The sequence below is a fragment of the Grampus griseus genome (genome assembly GCF_964374135.1).
Source record: "Grampus griseus genome assembly, chromosome: 2".
Taxonomy (NCBI): Eukaryota; Metazoa; Chordata; class Mammalia; order Artiodactyla; family Delphinidae; genus Grampus; species Grampus griseus.
Window position 1 is genome coordinate 93,688,289 of NC_139018.1, and position 6,000 is coordinate 93,694,288.

The window sequence follows — 6,000 nt, forward strand, 5'->3', positions numbered from 1 at the left end:
GGCCCCCGCTTGCCACAACTAGAGAAAGCCCTCGCACAGAAACGAAAACCCAACACAGCCATAAATAAATAAATAAATAAATTTTAAAAATAAATAAATAATGTCCTCTAGGTTCATCCATGTTTTTGCAAATGGCAGGATTTCCTTCCTTTTAAAGGCTAAATAATATTCCACTGTGTATCTATTTTATCTATCTATCTACCTATCTATCTAAATGTGTATGTGTGTGTGTATCACATTTTAAAATCCATTCATTCATTGAAGGACATCTGAGTTACTTCCATGTCTTGGCTATTGTGAATAGTGCTGCAATGAACGTGGGAATGCAGGTATCTCTGCGAGATCCTGATTTCAATTCTTTTGGAAATATACCCAAAAGTGGGATTGCTGGTACACATAGTAGTCCTAATTTTAATTCTTTTTCAAGAATCTCTGTAGTGTTTTTCATAGTGGCTTCATCATTTTACATTCTCACTAACAGTGTGCAACTCTTCTAGTGTCTCCACACTTGTTATCTTTTGGGGTTTTTTAATAATGGCCATCCTAACAGATATAAAGTGATACATCAATGTGGTTTTGTCTTGTATCTCCCTGATGATTAATGATGTTGAGCATCTTTTCATATACTCGTTGGCCATTTGTATGTCTTCTTTGGAGAAATGTCTGTTCAAGTCCTTTGCCCATTTTTAAATTAGCTTTTTAACTATATAGAGTTTTAGAAGTTCTTTATACGTTTTGGAGATTAACCCTTTATCAGATATATAGTTAGCAAATATTTTCTCCCATTCCATAGGTTGCTTTTCATCTTGTTGTTTGTTTCCTTTGCTGTGCAGAAATTTTTTAGTTTGATGTAGTCCCACTTGTTTGTTTTTGTTGCCTGTGCTTTTGGTGTCATTATCTATGAAATCATTACCAAGCCTGAAGTCCTGAAGTTTTTCCCCTATTTTTTCTTCTAAGAGTTTTATAGTTTCAGGTCTTATGTTTAAGTCTTTAACCCATTTTGAGTTTATTTTGTGCTTATAACTCTTTCGATAGGAATAATCAATGTTGCCACCTCAGCCTCAGTAATTATCCTGTCTGCAGATTAAAAAGCTGCTTAGTTTTCCTGGTATTGTTTTTCTGTAGCAACTACGTGGCTTTGGTTAAACACTTTCCTCCTCTAATACCTGTTTCTGAGGTATTTATCCTTGAGCAGAACATGTGATTTGAATGCTTCCTGGGTCATAGGAGGTGACTAGGAGCAGAGACGCAAGCTGACAGCTGTGGTTTTATCACCAGATCTTCTGTTTACCTGTGCAACATATATACTCTTCTTGACGGAGCTGCCTCCCAGTTGGAATTTTGTCAGTAAGTGAAACATAGTAGACACTTTCTACTGAGAGGTGAATTTACGTATTAACTTGAATCTTAGGGCATGCAGAAGAGAAATATGCAATGGATGGAAATACTCTGAGAAAAAATTCATGAAGCTCACAGTTGTGGGGGAGCAGGTGACCCAAGGTGACAGGACCAAAATGCAGGCTCTGGTCACCTTCTCTTGGGAAATCTTTGTAAGCTCTTAGCAAGGGAACTTCTTGAAGGCAAAGCAATGCAAAGTTTAATAATAATGTCTTATAAACTACTTTATTATCATTTTAAAGCTCCTATTTACTTCTGGGTTAGATGCTTTGTATACATTATCTAATTTAATTAATTTGAAGCAATTTTATGAGATAAATTATTGCTCCCGTTTTGCAGATGAGGAAATTTAGATATCAAATTATGCATATGAAATCTCCCAGCAAGTTATAGAGCAGGAATTGAAACCAATCAGAGAGGATTCTGGAAAGATAGCAGAGTAGGAAGCACCGGGAATCTGCCAGTTGGATTCCTATGTATATCATTGTAGGTGCTCAATAAATGTTTCCTAAATTAGTAAAATTTGTCAATAATTAAGAAGCCTGTATTCTGGTTTTGAATATTTTTGGATTCAACTAAAGCATCATCTCAAGCTTAAAGAAATCTAGTCTTTTGAGGAATAGCCAGATCTAATTTTTCAAACAAAATCAGTTCTTTGAATTTTGATTTGCCTGGAAAATCTGAGTCTCCTCACTGACTGGTAACAAGGAGGAAGAAAATTAAGTTGCATATTCAATATTAAGATGAATCATTTTGACAGTTAAGACTTATTAAATCCCAGAAATTTTTTTAAAGTTTTGTAACTTTCTGAACAATTTAAATTTACCAAGTGAGTCCCTAATAATAGCTTTGATTTTTTTCCTTCCAAGACATATTTCCACACTAAAAATGAAAAGATAACCTGATACATACATAAGATAATCTTAAAGATTATAGAATACCCATATGTGTATATATACTTTTGTACATATTTGTATGAATGAATTTTTTAAAGTAAACTTTCTGAAAGTGATAACCTATTGTTTTGTAAACTAGAGTTATATTGTTCTTGCTGTTGAGGCATAACAAGAGTTGCTATTGTCTGTATAAATCAGTGTGAGGAGCAGTGGTTGATTTTAGATGTTTCTGGGAAAGACAAAGCCTAGCTCGTTCCCAAGCTTCTCAGGCAGAGCAGATTGACTCACATGTTGCTAAAATCCCCCTCTGGCTCCAGATGAATGAATGAATCGATGCGGTATTCTTGCTTGGGCATTACAGTATTGTCTATTGACATGTTGAGACTACTCTGGACTTTTAAAACCAAAGAAGCTTATTTATAGGAGCCTCCAGATTAATAACTTATCACCCTCAGCAAGTAAATGCAACTAGATGCTCTTTGATACACAAGGATGCTTTCAAACCTCTAAGGTGCCATACATTATACAACAGAGTATTTTCCATATGACTTTTCTGGCTCTATTTTGCTGTGATTCTATGAACTATTACCTGCTCAGAAGAAAACGGACTCAGGACTTTTTGGCTAATAGTGCAATTCAACAACAAAACTGTATTCAGCCTCTATTATGTGCAAGATGAATAAGGGATATTCTGGGTCATAAACCAGTACCCTCCCCACTGCCAGATAAAGGATGACACAAACTCACAAAAATAAATTAACATTTTAAGTCAATGTTTTATCAACTGTCTGATTTAGTAGGAAGATTATTACATTCATCCCAATGTGTAGGCTGACCTCCATGAGTTATTTGCTGAAAATGCAAAGTATATAATTATATTCTCTAATTAACAAGCCTTGACAGTATTGAGCTTTTCCCCCGCCTTTCCTTGTTTTTCATTAACCTACACCTGCCATTCTGTGTCAGGTGTACATGCCAGAGATCCCGATGATAGGGCCATGTGATATTGACAGCCCAGTCTAGGGATTAGTGTGCAACCCAGTCAGCAACTGCAGCTGGTCATTTCCAGCCACTTGGATCAGCTGAGATGAGAACATCAATTTAAATGAAAGTGTAATTAGAGTGGTGACCCACTGTCATGAGATACAGACTTAAGGCCAGGAGTTTAAAATTCAATAACAAAAGTGTGGAGAACAGGAAATAGGAAAGAGTGAGAGAAGTATTTTACAATTTATGAAGATGAAAGAGCTCTCTATACTTTTAAATTAACTTTTTCTTCAAGTACAATACACAGACAGGAAAGCACACATATTGTAAGGGTTCACCGCAGTTCTACACATCTGTGTATCCAGCACCTAATCAAGAAACTGAACATAACTAACTCCTGAGAAATCCCTGTTGTATTTCCTTCTAGCTAGTATTCGCTCCCAAGAGTAACTGCTTTCTGACTTCTTTATTTCCCCAGTGTTATTGAGATATAATTGACGGACGTACAGCATTGTTTACCTTTAAGGTGTACAATATGATGGCTTGGTATTTCTGTATATTGTGAAATAATTACCACAATAAGTTTAATTAACACATACATTTCCTTACATAGTTACCTTGGGGTTTTTTGTTTGTTTGTTTGTTGTTTTGGTGGTGAGAACATTTAAGATCTTCTCTCTTAGCAACTTTCAAGTATACAATACAGTATTGTTAACTATAGTTACTAGGCTGAATATTAAACCCCCAGAACGAATTCATTTTATGACTGGAAGTTTGAATCTTTTGAACAACATCTCCACGTTTCTGCCACCCTCCAGCCTCTGGCAACCATCAGTCTACTGTTTCTATGAATTCAACTCTTTTAGATTCTACATATAAGTTAAATCACACAGTATTTGTCTTTCTCTGCCTGACTTATTTCACTTAACATAATGCCCTCAAAATTCATGTTATCACAAATGGCAGGATTTCCTTCTTTTTTTATGGTATTGTATCATATTCCATTGTATATATATGCCATATTTTCTTTATTCATTCATGTTTTTCTTTTTTTTTGGCTGCGCTGGGTCTTCACTGTGGCACGCAGGCTTATCTAGTTGTGGTGAGTGGGCTCCAGAGCGTGGGCTTAGTAGTTGGGGGGCTCAGGCTCTCTAGCTCTGGCACGCGGGCTATAGAGCACACTGCTAGCGTGGGCTTAGTTGCCCCGAGGCATGTGGGATCTTAGTTCCCCGACCATGGATTGAACCTGCATCCCCTGCATTGAAAGGCGGATTCTTAACCACTGGACCACCAGGGAAGTCCCTATTCATTCATCTGTTGATGGACACTTAGGTTGTTTCCATGTCTTGGCAATTGTGAATAGTGCTGCAATGGACGTAGGAGTACAGATATCTCTTCAAGATCCTGATTTCATTTCCTTCAGATATATACCCGTAAGTGGGATTGCTAGGTCATATGGTAGTTCAATTTTTAATTTTTTGATGACCCTCCATACTATTTTCCATAATGGCTCTATGAATTTATATTCCCACCAGCAGTGCACAAGGGTTCCCTTTTTTCCATATCCTTGCCAACAGTTGTGATCTTTTGGGTTTTTTTGGTAATAATCATGCTAACAAGTATGAGGTGATACTTCACTGTGGTTTTGATTTGCATTTCCCTGATGATTAGTGATGTTGTACACCTTTTCATGTACCTGTTGGAATTGCTTTCTGATTTCTATCACCCCATATTTAGTTTTGTCTCTTCTTAAACTTCAAATAATCGAAATCATACAATTTTTACTCTTTTGTGTTTTGCTTTTCTCTCAACATTGTGAAATTCATCCACATTGTTGCATATGGTTGTAGTTCAGTCATTTGCACTGCTATATAGTATTCCATTTTATAAATGTACTACAATTTTTTATCCATTCTTTGCTCATGAGTATTTGGGTAGTTCTCTACATTTGGTTAATACAAAAAGGAAAAACACATATCTTAAACAATGAAAAACTTGATTTTACAAGGTCCTGGTGACCTGGCCTGAACTCATTCCTCCAGCCTCAGGCCTTGTTATTTCCCTGGTCTCATTGAAAGTTCCAGTTATACTGAATTTTCTGTTGTAGAATCCATCTCTTGCTCATTTCCTGGCCTTTGAACATTCGGTTCTTTCTTCCTGGAATACGTGTTTCCCACCGCCTATGCCTTAACCTGGATAACACCCACTCCTCCGTTGGGTCTCAGTTTGGATGTCTTTTCCTCTAGAAAACAACCACCTCCCTCTAATTGACTAATTAGGTTATCCTCCTGCATTGCCAGTTTACTCGAATATGTCCCCAGGAGACTGCGGAGAGAGGCTGCCTTATTCTCTGTGTATTCTATCTCTGGTGCTTAGTGTAGAGTGGGCACAGGTTTGGCTGGATACATTTATTTATTACAATCTAATAAGTAATTAATCCAGTGATACACACTCATCACTTTAAGACCTAGTAAACTTTCATAGAAACAGGACATGATGTGGTTATTTTGTAATTTCTCCTCAGTTTTGATGAATACAGAAATCGAATATGCACATTTTCAAAAGGAAAATATGTTTCTTTTCAAACATCATTCTTGAAACACAGCCTCCTACATATCCTGCTGTTTCAATGGTATTTTATACTTGTTGGTTAGAGAACTGGGACCATTGTGAAGCTAGATTCAAAACATGTCTGCAGTACTCTCAAGTCTCCATGTTC